The sequence below is a fragment of the Heterodontus francisci genome, unplaced genomic scaffold (assembly GCF_036365525.1).
Source record: "Heterodontus francisci isolate sHetFra1 unplaced genomic scaffold, sHetFra1.hap1 HAP1_SCAFFOLD_85, whole genome shotgun sequence".
Lineage (NCBI taxonomy): Eukaryota > Metazoa > Chordata > Chondrichthyes > Heterodontiformes > Heterodontidae > Heterodontus > Heterodontus francisci.
In genome coordinates, this window is record NW_027142342.1 from 6,387,792 (window position 1) to 6,409,702 (window position 21,911).

A 21,911-nucleotide genomic window follows, 5' to 3' on the forward strand; every position below is an offset into this window, starting at 1 on the left:
GAGTGAGGGTAGTGGTGGTAGGGGAGTGAGGGAAGAGAGTGAGTGAGGGGAGTGAGGGAGGGAGTGCGGTAGGGGAGTGGGGGAGGGGAGTTACAGAGAGGAGGGGGAGGGGAGTGGTTGTGGAGTGGGGGAGGGGCGTTGGGAGGGGAGTTGGGGAGGGTAGTAGTGGAGGGGATTGGATGTGGGGAGTGGGGTAGGGGAGTGGGGATTTGTTGTGAAGTAGGGAGTGGGGATGGGAGTGGGGAGGAGAGCGAGGTAGGGGAGGGGGCAGGGGAGGGGGGCAGGGGAGTTGTTAGAGGTAAGAGCGGGAGGGGAGCGTGGGAGTGGATTGGGGGAGGGGAGTGGGGGAGTGGAGTGCGGTAGGGGAGTTGGGGTGGGGAGTTGGGGAGGGGAGTAGTGTAGGGGCGTGAGGGAGGCGAGTTGGGCCGGGGAGTTGGGGTGGGGAGTTGGGGAGGGGAGTTGGGGAGGGGAGTTGGGGAGTGGAGTGCGGCAGGGGATTTGGGGTGGGGAGCTGGGAGGGGAGTTGGGGAGGGGAGTGGAGGTGGGGAGTGGGGAGGGGAGTGGTGAGGGAGTGGGGTAGGGGAGTGAGGGAGGGAGTTGAGGAGGGGTGTGGGGAGGGGAGTTAGGGACTGGAGTGGGGGAGGGGAGTGTGGGAGTGGAGTGGGGGATGGAGTCCGGTACGGGAGTTGGGAGGGGAGCTGGGGAGGGGAGTGGGAGAGGGGAGTGAGGGAGGGGTGTTGTGAGGAAAGTGGGGTAGGGGAGTGGGGGAGGGGTGGGGGAGGGGAGCAGGGTATGGAGTTGGTGCGGGCAGTGGGGGAGCAGCGTTGGGGTGGGGAGTGGGGGAGGGGAGTGAGTGAGGGAGGGGAGTTGAGAAGGGGTGTGGGGGAGGGAAGTGTTGTGTAAGTCGGCAGGGGAGTTGGGTATGGGAGTTGGTGAGGGGAGTGGGGAGGAGATTTGGGGGTGGGAGTTGGGAAGGGGAGTTGGGGAGGGAGAGCCGTAGGGGAGTAGGGGAAGGGTGTGGGGGAGGGGAGTGGGGAGAGGAGTGGTTGCGGGGAGTTGCGCAGAGGAGAGGGGGAGGGGAGTGTAGTGGTCTGCAGGTGTGGGGTAGGGGAGTGGGGGAGGCTTGTTGGGTATGGGAGTGGGTGTGAGGAGTGGGGTATGGGTGTGCAGTAGGGGAGTGGGGAAGGGGACTGGGGGAGGGGAATGAGGGAGGGGAGTGGGGGACTGGGAGTGGGGTAGGGGAGTGGCAAAGGTCCGTGGGGGAGGGGAGAGGGGAGTGGAATGGGGGAGGGGCGTGGGGAGGGGAGTGGGGTGGGGAGTGGGGTGGGATGTGGAGCATGGGAGTTGGGTATGGGAGTTGGTGAGGGGGGTGGGGATGGAGAGTTTGGGAGAGGAGTGGGTGAGCGGAGTGGGGCAGGGGAGTGAGTGAGGGGAGTGGGGGTGGGGAATTGGGGATGGGAGTGGGGGTGGGGAGTGGGGTAGGGGTGTGGGGTAGGGGAGTGGGGTACGGGATGGGGTAGGGGAGTGGGGTAGGGGAGTGGGGGAGGGGAAAGACGGAGGGGATTGAGGGAGGGAAGTGAGGGAGGGGAGATGGGGAGGATGTGAGAAGGGGAGTGAAGGAGGGGAGTGGAGTAGGGGAGTCGGGTATGGAAGTTAGTGCGGGGAGTTGAGGAGGACAGTGGGGGAGTGTAGTACTGGAGGGGAGTTGGGAAGTGGAGTTGGGGAGGGGAGTGAGGGAGGGGAGTTGAGAAGGGGTGTGGGGGAAGGGAGTGGGGTTGTAAGTGGTGCAGGGGAGTTGGGTATGGGAATTGGTTGGGGAGTGGGGGTGGAGAGTTGGGGATGGTAGTTGGGAAGGGGAGTTGGGGAGGGTTGGATAGGGGACTGCGGTAGGGGAGTGGGGGAAGTGAGTGGGGGAGGGGCGTGGGGAGATGTGGTTGCGGGGAGTTGCGGAGAGGAGAGGGGGAGGGGAGTGTGTGAGAGGAGTGGGGGAGTGTAGTGGGGTGTGGGAGTGGGGTAGGGGAGTGAGGAGGGGAGTTGGGGATGGGAGTGGGGGTGGAGAGTGGGGTAGGGGTGTGGGGTAGGGGTGTGTTGTCGGGGAGTGGAGTAGGGGAGTGGGGTTTGGGAGATTGTGAGGGAAGTGCGGGAGGAGTGTTGGGGGAGGGGAGTTGGGGAGGGGAGTGGGGTAGAGGAGTTGGGTAGTACAGTGGGGGAGGGGATTTGCGGCAAGGGTTGGGGAGCGGAGTGGTTGAGGGGAGTTGCGGAGAGGATATGGGGAGGGGAGTGGCGTACAGGAGTGGGGGAGGGCAGTGGGTGGGAATGTGGGAGCGGAGTTGGGGAGGGGACTTGGGGAGGGGCGTGGGGGATGGGGTGGGGGAGGGGAGTGGGGGAGGGGATTTGGCTACTGGAGTGGGGAGGGGAGTGGGGGAGGTAATTGGGGTTGTGGAGTTGGGGAGGTGAGTGGGGGAGGGGAGTTTGGGACTGGAGTGGGGGTGGGGAGTGGGGTAGGGGAGTGAGTGAGGGTAGTTGTGGAGGTGAGCGGGGGAGGGGAGTGAGGGAGGGGAGTTGAGGTGGTGTGTGGGGGAGGGGAGTGATGTAGGGGAGTGGGGGAGGGGGAGGGGAGTGCTGTCGGGCAGTGGGGGAGGGGAGTGAGTGAGGGTAGTGGGGTAGGGGAGTGAGTGAGGGTAGTGGGGTAGGGGAGTGAGGGAAGAGAGTGAGGGAGGGGAGTGAGGGAGGGGAGTGCGGTAGGGGAGTGGGGGAGGGGAGTTACAGAGAGGAGGGGGAGGGGAGTGGGTTGGGGAGTGGGGGAGTGGGGGAGGGGCGTTGGGGAGGGGAGTTGGGGAGGGTAGTAGTGGAGGGGATTGGATGTGGGGAGTGGGGTAGGGGAGTGGGGATTTGTTGTGAAGTACGGGAGTGGGGGATGGGAGTGGGGAGGAGAGCGAGGTAGGGGAGGGGGCAGGGGATTGGGACAGGGGAGTTGTTAGAGGTAAGTGCGGGAGGGGAGCGGGGGAGTTGATTGGGGGAGGGGAGTTGGGGAGTGGAGTGCGGTAGGGGAGTTGGGGTGGGGAGTTGGGGAGGGGAGTAGTGTAGGGGCGTGAGGGAGGCGAGTTGGGGAGGGGAGTTGGGGAGGGGAGTTGGGGAGTGGAGTGCGGCAGGGGATTTGGGGTGGGGAGTTGGGGAGGGGAGTTGGGGAGGGGAGTGGAGGTGGGGAGTGGGGGAGGGAAGTGGGTGAGGGGAGTGGGGTAGGGGAGTGAGGGAGGGGAGTTGAGGAGGGGTGTGGGGGAGGGGAGTTAGGGACTGGAGTGGGGGAGGGGAGTGTGGGAGTGGAGTGGGGGATGGGAGTACGGTACGGGAGTTGGGGAGGGGAGCTGGGGAGGGGAGTGGGGGAGGGGAGTGAGGGAGGGGTGTTGGTGAGGAAGGTGGGGTAGGGGAGTGGGGGAGGGGAGTGGGGGAGGGGAGCAGGGTATGGGAGTTGGTGCGGGCAGTGGGGGAGCAGCGTTGGGGTGGGGAGTGGGGGAGGGGAGTGAGTGAGGGAGGGGAGTTGAGAAGGGGTGTGGGGGAGGGAAGTGTTGTGGTAAGTCGGGCAGGGGAGTTGGGTATGGGAGTTGGTGAGGGGTGTGGGGGAGGAGATTTGGGGGTGGGAGTTGGGAAGGGGAGTTGGGGAGGGGAGAGCCGTAGGGGAGTAGGGGAAGGGTGTGGGGGAGGGGAGTGGGGAGAGGAGTGGTTGCGGGGAGTTGCGGAGAGGAGAGGGGGAGGGGAGTGTAGTGGTCTGCAGGTGTGGGGTAGGGGAGTGGGGGAGGCTTGTTGGGTATGGGAGTGGGTGTGAGGAGTGGGGTATGGGTGTGCGGTAGGGGAGTGGGGAAGGGGACTGGGGGAGGGGAATGAGGGAGGGGAGTGGGGGACTGGGAGTGGGGTAGGGGAGTGGCAAAGGTCCGTGGGGGAGGGGAGAGGGGAGTGGAATGGGGGAGGGGCGTGGGGAGGGGAGTGGGGTGGGGAGTGGGGTGGGATGTGGAGCATGGGAGTTGGGTATGGGAGTTGGTGAGGGGGGTGGGGATGGAGAGTTCGGGAGAGGAGTGGGTGAGCGGAGTGGGGCAGGGGAGTGAGTGGGGGGAGTGGGGGTGGGGAATTGGGGATGGGAGTGGGGGTGGGGAGTGGGGTAGGGGTGTGGGGTAGGGGAGTGGGGTACGGGATGGGGTAGGGGAGTGGGGTAGGGGAGTGGGGGAGGGGAAAGAGGGAGGGGATTGAGGGAGGGGAGTGAGGGAGGGGAGATGGGGAGGATGTGAGAAGGGGAGTGAAGGAGGGGAGTGGAGTAGGGGAGTCGGGTATGGAAGTTAGTGCGGGGAGTTGAGGAGGACAGTGGGGGAGTGTAATACGGGAGGGGCGTTGGGGAGTGGAGTTGGGGAGGGGAGTGAGGGAGGGGAGTTGAGAAGGGGTGTGGGGGAAGGGAGTGGGGCGAAAGTGGTGCAGGGGAGTTGGGTATGGGAATTTGTGGGGGAGTGGGGGAGGAGAGTTGGGGATGGTAGTTGGGAAGGGGAGTTGGGGAGGGTTGGATAGGGGGCTGCGGTAGGGGAGTGGGGGAAGTGAGTGGGGGAGGGGCGTGGGGAGACGTGGTTGCGGGGAGTTGCGGAGAGGAGAGGGGGAGGGGAGTGTGTTGGAGGAGTGGGGGAGTGTAGTGGGGTGTGGCTGTGGGGTAGGGGAGTGGGGAAGGGAGTTGGGGATGGGAGTGGGGGTGGAGAGTGGGGTAGGGGTGTGGGGTAGGGGAGTGGGGTATGGAGTGTGGGAGGGAGGGAGGGGAGTGGGGTAGAGGGATTGGGGTAGGAGAGTGGCATAGGTCCGTGGGGGTGGGGAGCGGGGAGTGGAGTAGGGGAGGGGAGTGGGGTAGAATAGTGGTGGATGGGAATGGGGAGGGGAGTTGGAGCGGGGAGTGGGGGAGGGGAGTAAGGCAGGGGTGTGGGGTAGGGGAGTACGTTAGGGGAGTGGGAGCGGGGAGTGGGAGAGGGGAGTGGGGGACAAGGGGTGGGGTAGGGGTGTGATGTAGGGGAGTGGGTGAGGGGAGTTGGTGTGAGGAGTGGGGGAGGGGAGTGGGGGAGGGGAGTGGGAGAGGGGAGTGGGGGAGGGTAGTGATGTAGGGGAATGGGAAAGGCGACTGCGTTAGGGGAGTGGCAGAGGGGAGTGGGAGAGGGGAGTGGGCGACAAGGAATGGGGTAGGGGAGTGATGTAGGGGAGTGGGTGAGGGGAGTTGGTGAGAGGAGTGGGGGAGGGGAGTGGGGGAGGGGAGTGATGTAGGGAGTGGGAAAGGGGCGTGCGATTGGGGAGCGCAGTGAGGAGGTGGAGGGAAGGGGAGTGGGGAGGGGAGTGAGGATGTGTGTAGGATCGAGGAGTTGGGTAGTGGAGGGCAGTGAGGAGGTGGAGGGAAGGGGAGTGGGGAAGGGGTGTGGTAGGAGAGGTGGGTACGGGAGTAGGGGAGGGTAGTGATGTCTGGGAGTTTGTGAGGGGAGTGGGGGAGGGGAGTGGGGAAGGGGAGTAATGTAGGGAGTGGGAAAGGGGCGTGGGATAGGGAAGCGCAGTGAGGAGGTGGAGGGAAGGGGAGTGGGGAGGGGAGTGAGGATGTGTGTAGGGTCGAGGAGTTGGGTAGTGGAGGGCAGTGAGGAGGTGGAGGGAAGGGGAGTGGGGAAGGGGTGTGGTAGGAGATGTGGGTACGGGAGTAGGGGAGGGTAGTGAGGTATGGGAGTGGTTGAGGGGAGTGGGGTAGGGGAGCGTGGTAGGGGATTGGGGTAGGGGAGTGGGGTAGGGCAGTGTGGTAGGGGAGTGGGGTAGGGGAGTTGTCGAGGGAGTGCAGTAGGGGAATGGGGGAGGGCTGTGGAGTTGGGGATTGGGGGAGTGTACTGGGGATGGGAGTGTGGTTGGGCAGGGCAGTGAAGAGGTGGAGGGAACTGAGTGGTGGAGGGGAGTGGGTGAGGTAATTGGAGGAGGGGGTGTGGCAAGGGTGTGAGGTAGGGGAGTGAGGTAGGAGAATTGGGTAGGGGATGTGGTCAGGGAGTTTGGGTGGGGAGTGGGGGAGGGGAATGGGGGAGTGGAGTGCGGGAGGGGAGTGATGTAGGGAGTGGGAAAGGGGCGTGGGATAGGTGAGCGCAGTGAGGAGGTGGAGGGAAGGGCAGTGGGGAGGGGAGTGAGGATGTGTGTAGGGTCGAGGTGTTGGGTAGTGGAGGGCAGTGAGGAGGTGGAGGGAAGGGGAGTGGGGAAGGGGTGTGGTAGGAGAGGTGGGTACAGGTGTAGGGGAGGGTAGTGAGGTATGGGAGTGGTGAGGGGAGTGGGGGAGGGGAGTGGGGGAGGGGAGTGATGTAGGGAGTGGGAAAGGGGCGTGGGATAGGGAAGCGCAGTGAGGAGGTGGAGGGAAGGGGAGTGGGGAGGGGAGTGAGGATGTGTGTAGGGTCGAGGAGTTGGGTAGTGGAGGGCAGTGAGGAGGTGGAGGGAAGGGGAGTGGGGAAGGGGTGTGGTAGGAGATGTGGGTACGGGAGTAGGGGAGGATAGTGAGGTATGGGAGTGGTGAAGGGGAGTGGGGTAGGGGAGTGTGTTAGGGGATTGGGGTAGGGGAGTTGTCGAGGGAGTGCAGTAGGGGAATGGGGGAGGGGAGTGGGGTTGGGGATTGGGGGAGTGTACTGGGGGATGGGAGTGTGGTTGGGCAGGGCAGTGAAGAAGTGGAGGGAACTGAGTGGTGGAGGGGAGTGGGTGAGGTGATTGGAGGAGGGGGTGTGGTAAGGGTGTGAGGTAGGGGAGTGAGGTAGGAGAATTGGGTAGGGGATGTGGTCAGGGAGTTTGGGAGGGGAGTGGGGGAGGGGAGTGGGGGAGTGTACTGGGGATGGGAGTGTGGTTGGGCAGGGCAGTGAAGAGGTGGAGGGAAGCTGAGTGGTGCAGGGGATGTGGTAAGGGAGTGAGTTAGGGGAGTGGGGTAGGAGAATGGGGTAGGGGATGGGGTCAGGGAGTTTGGGAGGGGAGTGGGGAGGAGAGATAGGCCGGGGAGTGGGGGAGGGAAGTTGGGAGGATTTGGGGAGGGGAGTGGGGAAAGGAAGTGAGGCAGGGGAGTTGGGGAGGGGAGTGGGGGATGTGAGTGGTGGAGGGGAGTGGGGTATTGGAGTTTGTGAGGGGAGTTGCGGGGGCGCTGTGGAGGGGAGTGGGATAGGGGAGTTGGGGAGGGGACTTGGGGAGGGGAGTGGGGTAGAGGAGTGTGCGATGGAAGTGGGGTGGGGAGTTGGAGCGGGGAGTGGGGGAGGGGAGTAAGGCAGGGGTGTGGGGTAGGGGAGTACGTTAGGGGAGTGGGAGCGGGGAGTGGGAGAGGGGAGTGGGGGACAAGGGGTGGGGTAGGGGTGTGATGTAGGGGAGTGGGTGAGGGGAGTTGGTGTGAGGAGTGGGGGAGGGGAGTGGGGGAGGGGAGTGGGAGAGGGGAGTGGGGGAGGGTAGTGAGGTAGGGGAATGGGAAAGGCGACTGCGTTAGGGGAGTGGCAGAGGGGAGTGGGAGAGGGGAGTGGGCGACAAGGAATGGGGTAGGGGAGTGATGTAGGGGAGTGGGTGAGGGGAGTTGGTGAGAGGAGTGGGGGAGGGGAGTGGGGGAGGGGAGTGATGTAGGGAGTGGGAAAGGGGCGTGCGATTGGGGAGCGCAGTGAGGAGGTGGAGGGAAGGGGAGTGGGGAGGGGAGTGAGGATGTGTGTAGGATCGAGGAGTTGGGTAGTGGAGGGCAGTGAGGAGGTGGAGGGAAGGGGAGTGGGGAAGGGGTGTGGTAGGAGAGGTGGGTACGGGAGTAGGGGCGGGTAGTGATGTCTGGGAGTTTGTGAGGGGAGTGGGGGAGGGGAGTGGGGAAGGGGAGTGATGTAGGGAGTGGGAAAGGGTCGTGGGATAGGGAAGCGCAGTGAGGAGGTGGAGGGAAGGGGAGTGGGGAGGGGAGTGAGGATGTGTGTAGGGTCGAGGAGTTGGGTAGTGGAGGGCAGTGAGGAGGTGGAGGGAAGGGGAGTGGGGAAGGGGTGTGGTAGGAGATGTGGGTACGGGAGTAGGGGAGGGTAGTGAGGTATGGGAGTGGTTGAGGGGAGTGGGGTAGGGGAGCGTGGTAGGGGATTGGGGTAGGGGAGTGGGGTAGGGCAGTGTGGTAGGGGAGTGGGGTAGGGGAGTTGTCGAGGGAGTGCAGTAGGGGAATGGGGGAGGGCTGTGGAGTTGGGGATTGGGGGAGTGTACTGGGGATGGGAGTGTGGTTGGGCAGGGCAGTGAAGAGGTGGAGGGAACTGAGTGGTGGAGGGGAGTGGGTGAGGTAATTGGAGGAGGGGGTGTGGCAAGGGTGTGAGGTAGGGGAGTGAGGTAGGAGAATTGGGTAGGGGATGTGGTCAGGGAGTTTGGGTGGGGAGTGGGGGAGGGGAATGGGGGAGTGGAGTGCGGGAGGGGAGTGATGTAGGGAGTGGGAAAGGGGCGTGGGATAGGTGAGCGCAGTGAGGAGGTGGAGGGAAGGGCAGTGGGGAGGGGAGTGAGGATGTGTGTAGGGTCGAGGTGTTGGGTAGTGGAGGGCAGTGAGGAGGTGGAGGGAAGGGGAGTGGGGAAGGGGTGTGGTAGGAGAGGTGGGTACAGGTGTAGGGGAGGGTAGTGAGGTATGGGAGTTGTGAGGGGAGTGGGGGAGGGGAGTGGGGGAGGGGAGTGATGTAGGGAGTGGGAAAGGGGCGTGGGATAGGGAAGCGCAGTGAGGAGGTGGAGGGAAGGGGAGTGGGGAGGGGAGTGAGGATGTGTGTAGGGTCGAGGTGTTGGGTAGTGGAGGGCAGTGAGGAGGTGGAGGGAAGGGGAGTGGGGAAGGGATGTGGTAGGAGATGTGGGTACGGGAGTAGGGGAGGATAGTGAGGTATGGGAGTGGTGAAGGGGAGTGGGGTAGGGGAGTGTGTTAGGGGATTGGGGTAGGGGAGTTGTCGAGGGAGTGCAGTAGGGGAATGGGGGAGGGGAGTGGGGTTGGGGATTGGGGGAGTGTACTGGGGGATGGGAGTGTGGTTGGGCAGGGCAGTGAAGAAGTGGAGGGAACTGAGTGGTGGAGGGGAGTGGGTGAGGTGATTGGAGGAGGGGGTGTGGTAAGGGTGTGAGGTAGGGGAGTGAGGTAGGAGAATTGGGTAGGGGATGTGGTCAGGGAGTTTGGGAGGGGAGTGGGGGAGGGGAGTGGGGGAGTGTACTGGGGATGGGAGTGTGGTTGGGCAGGGCAGTGAAGAGGTGGAGGGAAGCTGAGTGGTGCAGGGGATGTGGTAAGGGAGTGAGTTAGGGGAGTGGGGTAGGAGAATGGGGTAGGGGATGGGGTCAGGGAGTTTGGGAGGGGAGTGGGGAGGAGAGATAGGCCGGGGAGTGGGGGAGGGAAGTTGGGAGGATTTGGGGAGGGGAGTGGGGAAAGGAAGTGAGGCAGGGGAGTTGGGGAGGGGAGTGGGGGATGTGAGTGGTGGAGGGGAGTGGGGTATGGGAGTTTGTGAGGGGAGTTGCGGGGGCGCTGTGGAGGGGAGTGGGATAGGGGAGTTGGGGAGGGGACTTGGGGAGGGGAGTGGGGTAGAGGAGTGTGCGATGGAAGTGGGGTGGGGAGTGGGATAGGGGAGTGGGGGATGGGAGTTGGGGAGGGGAGTGGCGGACAGGGCGTGGGGTAGGGGAGTGATGTAGGGGAGTGGGGGAGGCGAGTGGGGGATGGGAGTGTGGTAGGGGAGTGGGAATGGGATAGTGGAGTGGGGTAGGGGCGTTGGGTATTGGAGGGCAGTGAGGAGGTGGAGAGAAGGTGAGTGGGGGATGGGGTGGGGTAGGAGAGGTGGGTAGGGGTGTGGGGGAGGGGAGTGAGGTAGGGGAGTGGGGAGGGGTGTGGAGGAGGGGAATGGGGTAGGGGAGTGGGGTAGGGGAGTTGTGGAGGGGTGTGCGGTAGGGGAGTGCGGTAGGGGAGTAGGGTCGGGGAGTGGCATAGGGGAGTGTGGTAGGGGAGTGGGGTAGGGGAGTGGGGTAGGGGAGTTGTGGAGGGCACTGCGGTCGGGGTGTGGGGTCGGGGAGTGGGGCAGGGGAGTGGGGGAGGGTAGTGGTGGATGGGATTGTCTTCGGTGAGGGCAGTGAAGAGGTGGAGGGAAGCGGAGTGGTGGATCGGATTAGGGGAGGGGATTGGTGGTGGGGTGTGGTAAGGGAGTGGGTTCAGCGAATGTGGTAGGGGAGAGTGGTAGCGGAGTTGGGGAGGCTAGTTGGGGAGGGGAGTGGGGAGGAGAGTGGGGGAAGTTAATGTGGGAGGGGAGTGGACGAGGGGAGCTGGGGCGGGGAGAGGGTGAGGGGAGTGGGGAGAGGAGTTGGGGAGGGGAGTGGGGGAGGGGTGTGCGGGCGGGAGGTGGGGGAGGGAGTGGGGGAGGGCTGTTGGGGGGAGTTGGGGAGGGGTGTTCTGGAGGGAAGTGAGGGAGGGGAGTTGTGGAGGGGAGTGGGGGAGGTGAGATTGGGAGGGGAGTGGAGTAGGGGCGGGTGGTAAGGGAGTTGGTGAGGGGAGTGGGGTAGGGGAGTGGGGTAATGAGTTGGGTGGGGAGTGGGGGAGGGGAGGGGGGAGGGGAGTTGGGGAGGGGAGTTGGGGAGGGGAGTTGGGTAGAGGAGTGGGGGTCAGGAGTGGGGAGCGGGAGTGGAGTAGGGGAGTGGGGGAGGTGAGTTGTGGAGGGGAGTGGGGGACAGGGAATGGGGGACAGCGGGATTGGGGTAGTGGAGTGATATAGGGGAGTGGGTTAGGGGAGTGGTCGAGGGGAGTGGGGTAGGGGAGTGGGGTAGGGGAGTGGGGGAGGGGAGGGGGGACAGGGAGTGGGGGATAGGTAGTGGGGTAGGGGAGTGATATAGGGGAGTGGGGGAGGGGAGTGGGGGAGGGGAGTGGATGAAGGGAGTGGGAGAGGGGAGTGGGGGACAGGAAGTGGTGTAGGGGAGTGCGGTAGGTGAGTTGGGGTGGGGGAGGGGAGTGGGGGATGGGAGTGTCGTAGGGGAGTGTAGTCGGGGAGTGTGGGAGGGGTGTTCGGTAGGGGGAGTGTGGGAAGTGAGTAGGGAAGGGGAGTGTTGTAAGGGAGTGGGGGATGGGAGTGGGGTAGGGGAGTGGGTGAAGGGAGTGGGAGTGGGGAGTGGGGGACAGGAAGTGGGGTAGGGGAGTGCTGTAGGTGAGTCAGGGCTGGGAGAGGGGAGTGGGGGAGGGGAGAGTGGTAGGGGAGTGTGGTCGGGGAGTGTGGGAGGGGAGTTCGGTAGGGGGAGTGTGGGAAGGGAGTAGGGAAGGGGAGTGTGATAGGGGAGTGGGGGATGGGAGTGGAGTAGGGGAGTGGGGTAGGGGAATGATGTAGGGGAGTGTGAGAGTGGAGTGGTAAGGGGACTGGGGAGGGGAATGCGGTAGGGGAGTGGAGGCATTGAGAGGGGAGTGGAGTGGGGAAGGGGAGTAGGTAGGGGAGTGGCAGCAGGAATGGGGTAGGGGAGTGGGGGAGGGAAGTGGGCTGGGGAGTGTGGGAGGGTAGTGTGGGAGGGGAGGGAAGAGGGGATTGGCGGAGGGGAGTGGGGGAGGGGAGTGGGGGAGGGGCGATAGTGATGGAGTTGGGGAGTGGAGCGATTGAGGGGAGATGGGGAGGGGAGTGGGGGAGGGGTGTGGGGTAGGAGAGTGAGGGAGGACAGTGGGGGAAGCAGTGGGATAGGGGAGTGTGGTCAGGGGTGGGGTTGAGGAGTGGGGGAGGGGAATGAAGGAGGGAAGTTGGGAGGGGAGTGGGGAAGGGGAGTGGGCAAGGGGTGGCTGGGTGGGATGTGGGGTATGGGAGTGAGGGAGGGGTGTTAGGGTGTAGTGGTATCGGGGAATGGTGTATGGCAGTGGGGGATGGGATTTGGGGAACAAAGTGATGAGCTCAAAGGAGGAGAAGGTGCAAGAGGAGTTGTGGGGGGAGAGAGAGAGCAAAATGTGAAAGGGGCGATTTGGCTAGGGTGGAATATTAACACACTGACAGAGAACACTGATTAATATTAACACACTCACTGACACACTGTGTATATCATGACCCACAGTCAGATACACCCTGTGAAGTGTAAAACACCCCCACTGTCCTCAGCAATATTAACACACTGACAGAGTACACAGATTAATATTAACACACTCACTGAAACACTGTGTATATCATGACCCACAGTCAGATACACCCTGTGAAGTGTAAAACACCCCCACTGTCCTCAGTAATATTAACACACTGACAGAGAACACAGATTAATATTAACACACTCACTGACACACTGTGTATATCATGACCCACAGTCAGATACACCCTGTGAAGTGTAAAACACCCCCACTGTCCTCAGTTATATTAACACACTGACAGAGAACACAGATTAATATTAACACACTCACTGACACACTGTGTATATCATGACCCACAGTCAGATACACCCTGTGAAGTGTAAAACACCCCCACTGTTCTCAGGAATATTAACACACTGACAGAGAACACAGATTAATATTAACACACTCACTGACACACTGTGTATATCATGACCCACAGTCAGATACACCCTGTGAAGTGTAAAACACCCCCACTGTTCTCAGTAATATTAACACACTGACAGAGAACACAGATTAATATTAACACACTCACTGACACACTGTGTACATCATGACCCACAGTCAGATAAACACTGTGAAGTGTAAAACACCCCCACTGTCCTCAGTAATATTAACACACTGACAGAGAACACAGATTTATATTAACACACTCACTGACACACTGTGTATATCATGACCCACAGTCAGATACACCCTGTGAAGTGTAAAACACCCCCACTGTCCTCAGTAATATTAACACACTGACAGAGAACACAGATTAATATTAACACACTCACTGACACACTGTGTATATCATGACCCACAGTCAGATAAACCCTGTGAAGTGTAAAACACCCCCACTGGCCTCAGTAATATTAACACACTGACAGAGAACACAGATTAATATTAACACACTCACTGACACACTGTGTACATCATGACCCACAGTCAGATAAACCCTGTGAAGTGTAAAACACCCCCACTGTCCTCAGTAATATTAACACACTGACAGACAACACAGATTAATATTAACACACTCACTGACACACTGTGCATATCATGACCCACAGTCAGATACACCCTGTGAAGTGTAAAACATCCCCACTGTCCTCAGTAATATTAACACACTGACAGAGAACACAGATTAATATTAACACACTCACTGACACACTGTGTACATCATGACCCACAGTCAGATACACCCTGTGAAGTGTAAAACACCCCCACTGTCCTCAGGAATATTAACACACTGACAGAGAACACAGATTAATATTAACACACTCACTGACACACTGTGTATATCATGACCCACAGTCAGATACACCCTGTGAAGTGTAAAACACCCCCACTGTTCTCAGGAATATTAACACACTGACAGAGAACACAGATTAATATTAACACACTCACTGACACACTGTGTATATCATGACCCACAGTCAGATACACCCTGTGAAGTGTAAAACACCCCCACTGTTCTCAGTAATATTAACACACTGACAGAGAACACAGATTAATATTAACACACTCACTGACACACTGTGTACATCATGACCCACAGTCAGATAAACACTGTGAAGTGTAAAACACCCCCACTGTCCTCAGTAATATTAACACACTGACAGAGAACACAGATTTATATTAACACACTCACTGACACACTGTGTATATCATGACCCACAGTCAGATACACCCTGTGAAGTGTAAAACACCCCCACTGTCCTCAGTAATATTAACACACTGACAGAGAACACAGATTAATATTAACACACTCACTGACACACTGTGTATATCATGACCCACAGTCAGATAAACCCTGTGAAGTGTAAAACACCCCCACTGGCCTCAGTAATATTAACACACTGACAGAGAACACAGATTAATATTAACACACTCACTGACACACTGTGTACATCATGACCCACAGTCAGATAAACCCTGTGAAGTGTAAAACACCCCCACTGTCCTCAGTAATATTAACACACTGACAGAGAACACAGATTAATATTAACACACTCACTGACACACTGTGCATATCATGACCCACAGTCAGATACACCCTGTGAAGTGTAAAACATCCCCACTGTCCTCAGTAATATTAACACACTGACAGAGAACACAGATTAATATTAACAAACTCACGGACACACTGTGTACATCATGACCCACAGTCAGATACACCCTGTGAAGTGTAAAACACCCCCACTGTCCTCAGGAATATTAACACACTGACAGAGAACACAGATTGATATTAACACACTCACTGACACACTGTGTATATCATGACCCACAGTCAGATAAACCCTGTGAAGTGTAAAACACCCCCACTGTCCTCAGTAATATTAACACACTGACAGAGAACACAGATTAATATTAACACACTCACTGACACACTGTGTACATCATGACCCACAGTCAGATACACCCTGTGAAGTGTAAAACACCCCCACTGTCCTCAGTAATATTAACACACTGACAGAGAACACAGATTAATATTAACAGACTCACTGACACACTGTGTACATCATGACCCACAGTCAGATACACCCTGTGAAGTGTAAAACACCCCCACTGTCCTCAGTAATATTAACACACTGACAGAGAACACAGATTAATATTAACACACTCACTGACACACTGTGTACATCATGACCCACAGTCAGATACACCCTGTGAAGTGTAAAACACCCCCACTGTCCTCAGTAATATTAACACACTGACAGAGAACACAGATTAATATTAACACACTCACTGACACACTGTGTATATCATGACCCACAGTCAGATACACCCTGTGAAGTGTAAAACACCCCCACTGTCCTCAGGAATATTAACACACTGACAGAGAACACAGATTAATATTAACACACTCACTGACACACTGTGTATATCATGACCCACAGTCAGATACACCCTGTGAAGTGTAAAACACCCCCACTGTTCTCAGGAATATTAATACACTGACAGAGAACACAGATTAAAATTAACACACTCACTGACACACTGTGTATATCATGACCCACAGTCATATACACCCTGTGAAGTGTAAAACACCCCCACTGTCCTCAGGAATATTAACACACTGACAGAGAACACAGATTAATATTAACACACTCACTGACACACTGTGTATATCATGACCCACAGTCAGATACACCCTGTGAAGTGTAAAACACCCCCACTGTTCTCAGGAATATTAACACACTGACAGAGAACACAGATTAATATTAACACTCTCACTGACACACTGTGTATAACATGACCCACAGTCAGATACACCCTGTGAAGTGTAATACATGCCCACTGTCCTCAGGAATATTAACACCTGACAGAGAACACAGATTAACATTAACACACTCACTGACACACTGTGTATATCATGACCCACAGTCAGATACACCCTGTGAAGTGTAAAACACCCCCACTGTCCTCAGGAATATTAACACACTGACAGAGAACACAGATTAATATTAACACACTCACTGACACACTGTGTATATCATGACCCACAGTCAGATACACCCTGTGAAGTGTAAAACACCCCCACTGTCCTCAGGAATATTAACACACTGACAGAGAACACAGATTAATATTAACACACTCACTGACACACTGTGTATATCATGACCCACAGTTAGATACACCCTGTGAAGTGTAAAACACCCCCACTGTCCTCAGGAATATTAACACACTGACAGAGAACACAGATTAATATTAACACACTCACTGACACACTGTGTATATCATGACTCACAGTCAGATACACCCTGTGAAGTGTAAAACACCCCCACTGTCCTCAGTAATATTAACACACTGACAGAGAACACAGATTAATATTAACACACTCACTGACACACTGTGTATATCATGACCCACAGTCAGATACACCCTGTGAAGTGTAAAACACCCCCACTGTCCTCAGTAATATTAACACACTGACAGAGAACACAGATTAATATTAACACACTCACTGACACACTTTGTACATCATGACCCACAGTCAGATACACCCTGTGAAGTGTAAAACACCCCCACTGTCCTCAGTAATATTAACACACTGACAGAGAACACAGATTAATATTAACACACTCACTGACACACTGTGTATATCATGACCCACAGTCAGATACACCCTGTGAAGTGTAAAACACCCCCACTGTCCTCAGGAATATTAACACACTGACAGAGAACACAGATTAATATTAACACACTCACTGACACACTGTGTATATCATGACCAACAGCCAGATACACCCTGTGAAGTGTAAAACATCCCCACTGTCCTCAGTAATATTAATACACTGACAGAGAACACAGATTAATATTAACACACTCACTGACACAATGTGTATATCATGACCCACAGTCAGATACACCCTGTGAAGTGTAAAACACCCCCACTGTTCTCAGGAATATTAACACACTGACAGAGAACACAGATTAATATTAACACACTCACTGACACACTGTGTATATCATGACCCACAGTCAGATACACCCTGTGAAGTGTAATACATGCCCACTGTCCTCAGGAATATTAACACACTGACAGAGAACACAGATTAATATTAACACACTCACTGACACACTGTGTATATCATGACCCACAGTCAGATACACCCTGTGAAGTGTAAAACACCCCCACTGTCCTAAGTAATATTAGCACACTGACAGAGAACACAGATTAATATTAACACACTCACTGACACACTGTGTATATCATGACCCACAGTCAGATACACCCTGTGAAGTGTAAAACACCCCCACTGTCCTCAGTAATATTAACACACTGACAGAGAACACAGATTAATATTAACACACTCACTGACACACTTTGTACATCATGACCCACAGTCAGATACACCCTGTGAAGTGTAAAACACCCCCACTGTCCTCAGTAATATTAACACACTGACAGAGAACACAGATTAATATTAACACACTCACTGACACACTGTGTATATCATGACCCACAGTCAGATACACCCTGTGAAGTGTAAAACACCCCCACTGTCCTCAGGAATATTAACACACTGACAGAGAACACAGATTAATATTAACACACTCACTGACACACTGTGTATATCATGACCCACAGTCAGATAAACTCTGTGAAGTGTAAAACACCCCCACTGACCTCAGGAATATTAACACACTGACAGAGAACACAGATTAATATTAACACACTCACTGACACACTTTGTACATCATGACCCACAGTCAGATAAACCCTGTGAAGTGTAAAACATCCCCACTGTCCTCAGTAATATTAACACACTGACAGAGAACACAGATTAATATTAACACACTCACTGACACACTGTGTATATCATGACCCACAGTCAGATACACCCTGTGAAGTGTAAAACACCCCCACTGTCCTCAGTAATATTAACACACTGACAGAGAACACAGATTAATATTAACACACTCACTGACACACTGTGTATATCATGACCCACAGTCAGATACACCCTGTGAAGTGTAAAACACCCCCACTGTCCTCGGTAATATTAACACACTGACAGAGAACACAGATTAATATTAACACACTCACTGACACACTGTGTATATCATGACCCACAGTCAGATACACCCTGTGAAGTGTAAAACACCCCCACTGTTCTCAGGAATATTAACACACTGACAGAGAACACAGATTAATATTAACACTCTCACTGACACACTGTGTATATCATGACCCACAGTCAGATACACCCTGTGAAGTGTAAAACACCCCCACTGTCCTCAGGAATATTAACACCTGACAGAGAACACAGATTAATATTAACACACTCAGTGACACACTGTGTATATCATGACCCACAGTCAGATACACCCTGTGAAGTGTAAAACACCCCCACTGTCCTCAGGAATATTAGCACACTGACAGGGAACACAGATTAATATTAACACACTCACTGACACACTGTGTATATCATGACCCACAGTCATATACACCCTGTGAAGTGTAAAACACCCCCACTGTCCTCAGGAATATTAACACACTGACAGAGAACACAGATTAATATTAACACACTCACTGACACACTGTGTATATCATGACCCACAGTCAGATACACCCTGTGAAGTGTAAAACACCCCCACTGTTCTCAGGAATATTAACACACTGACAGAGAACACAGATTAATATTAACACTCTCACTGACACACTGTGTATAACATGACCCACAGTCAGATACACCCTGTGAAGTGTAATACATGCCCACTGTCCTCAGGAATATTAACACCTGACAGAGAACACAGATTAATATTAACACACTCACTGACACACTGTGTATATCATGACCCACAGTCAGATACACCCTGTGAAGTGTAAAACACCCCCACTGTCCTCAGGAATATTAACACACTGACAGAGAACACAGATTAATATTAACACACTCACTGACACACTGTGTATATCATGACCCACAGTCAGATACACCCTGTGAAGTGTAAAACACCCCCACTGTCCTCAGGAATATTAACACACTGACAGAGAACACAGATTAATATTAACACACTCACTGACACACTGTGTATATCATGACCCACAGTCAGATACACCCTGTGAAGTGTAAAACACCCCCACTGTCCTCAGGAATATTAACACACTGACAGAGAACACAGATTAATATTAACACACTCACTGACACACTGTGTATATCATGACTCACAGTCAGATACACCCTGTGAAGTGTAAAACACCCCCACTGTCCTCAGTAATATTAACACACTGACAGAGAACACAGATTAATATTAACACACTCACTGACACACTGTGTACATCGTGACCCACAGCCAGATACACCCTGTGAAGTGTAAAACATCCCCACTGTCCTCAGTAATATTAATACACTGACAGAGAACACAGATTAATATTAACACACTCACTGACACAATGTGTATATCATGACCCACAGTCAGATACACCCTGTGAAGTGTAAAACACCCCCACTGTTCTCAGGAATATTAACACACTGACAGAGAACACAGATTAATATTAACACACTCACTGACACACTGTGTATATCATGACCCACAGTCAGATACACCCTGTGAAGTGTAATACATGCCCACTGTCCTCAGGAATATTAACACACTGACAGAGAACACAGATTAATATTAACACACTCACTGACACACTGTGTATATCATGACCCACAGTCAGATACACCCTGTGAAGTGTAAAACACCCCCACTGTCCTAAGTAATATTAGCACACTGACAGAGAACACAGATTAATATTAACACACTCACTGACACTCTGTGTATATCATGACCCACAGTCAGATAAACTCTGTGAAGTGTAAAACACCCCCACTGACCTCAGGAATATTAACACACTGACAGAGAACACAGATTAATATTAACACACTCACTGACACACTTTGTACATCATGACCCACAGTCAGATAAACCCTGTGAAGTGTAAAACATCCCCACTGTCCTCAGTAATATTAACACACTGACAGAGAACACAGATTAATATTAACACACTCACTGACACACTGTGTATATCATGACCCACAGTCAGATACACCCTGTGAAGTGTAAAACACCCCCACTGTCCTCAGTAATATTAACACACTGACAGAGAACACAGATTAATATTAACACACTCACTGACACACTGTGTATATCATGACCCACAGTCAGATACACCCTGTGAAGTGTAAAACACCCCCACTGTCCTCGGTAATATTAACACACTGACAGAGAACACAGATTAATATTAACACACTCACTGACACACTGTGTATATCATGACCCACAGTCAGATACACCCTGTGAAGTGTAAAACACCCCCACTGTTCTCAGGAATATTAACACACTGACAGAGAACACAGATTAATATTAACACTCTCACTGACACACTGTGTATATCATGACCCACAGTCAGATACACCCTGTGAAGTGTAAAACACCCCCACTGTCCTCAGGAATATTAACACCTGACAGAGAACACAGATTAATATTAACACACTCACTGACACACTGTGTATATCATGACCCACAGTCAGATACACCCTGTGAAGTGTAAAACACCCCCACTGTCCTCAGGAATATTAACACACTGACAGAGAACACAGATTAATATTAACACACTCACTGACACACTGTGTATATCATGACCCACAGTCAGATACACCCTGTGAAGTGTAAAACACCCCCACTGTCCTCAGGAATATTAACACACTGACAGAGAACACAGATTAATATTAACACACTCACTGACACACTGTGTATATCATGACCCACAGTCAGATACACCCTGTGAAGTGTAAAACACCCCCACTGTCCTCAGGAATATTAACACACTGACAGAGAACACAGATTAATATTAACACACTCACTGACACACTGTGTATATCATGACTCACAGTCAGATACACCCTGTGAAGTGTAAAACACCCCCACTGTCCTCAGTAATATTAACACACTGACAGAGAACACAGATTAATATTAACACACTCACTGACACACTGTGTACATCGTGACCCACAGTCAGATACACCCGGTGAAGTGTAAAACACCCCCACTGTCCTCAGCAATATTAACACACTGACAGAGAACACAGATTAATATTAACACACTCACTGACACACTGAGTACATCATCACCCAGAGTCAGATACACCCTGTGAGGTGTAAAACACCCCCACTGTCCTCAGTAATATTAGCACACTGACAGAGAACACAGATTAATATTAACACACTCACTGACACACTGTGTATATCATGACCCACAGTCAGATACACCCTGTGAAGTGTAATACATGCCCACTGTCCTCAGGAATATTAACACACTGACAGAGAACACAGATTAATATTAACACACTCACTGACACACTGTGTATATCATGACCCACAGTCAGATACACCCTGTGAAGTGTAAAACACCCCCACTGTCCTAAGTAATATTAGCACACTGACAGAGAACACAGATTAATATTAACACACTCACTGACACTCTGTGTATATCATGACCCACAGTCAGATAAACTCTGTGAAGTGTAAAACACCCCCACTGACCTCAGGAATATTAACACACTGACAGAGAACACAGATTAATATTAACACACTCACTGACACACTTTGTACATCATGACCCACAGTCAGATAAACCCTGTGAAGTGTAAAACATCCCCACTGTCCTCAGTAATATTAACACACTGACAGAGAACACAGATTAATATTAACACACTCACTGACACACTGTGTATATCATGACCCACAGTCAGATACACCCTGTGAAGTGTAAAACACCCCCACTGTCCTCAGTAATATTAACACACTGACAGAGAACACAGATTAATATTAACACACTCACTGACACACTGTGTATATCATGACCCACAGTCAGATACACCCTGTGAAGTGTAAAACACCCCCACTGTCCTCAGTAATATTAACACACTGACAGAGAACACAGATTAATATTAACACACTCACTGACACACTGTGTATATCAGACCCACAGTCAGATACACCCTGTGAAGTGTAAAACACCACCACTGTCCTCAGGAATATTAACACACTGACAGAGAACACAGATTAATATTAACACACTCACTGACACACTGTGTACATCATGACCCACAGCCAGATACACCCTGTGAAGTGTAAAACATCCCCACTTTCCTCAGTAATATTAATACACTGACAGAGAACACAGATTAATATTAACACACTCACTGACACACTGTGTATATCATGACCCACAGTCAGATACACCCTGTGAAGTGTAAAACATCCCCACTGTCCTCAGTAATATTAACACACTGACAGAGAACACAGATTAATATTAACACACTCACTGACACACTGTGTATATCATGACCCACAGTAAG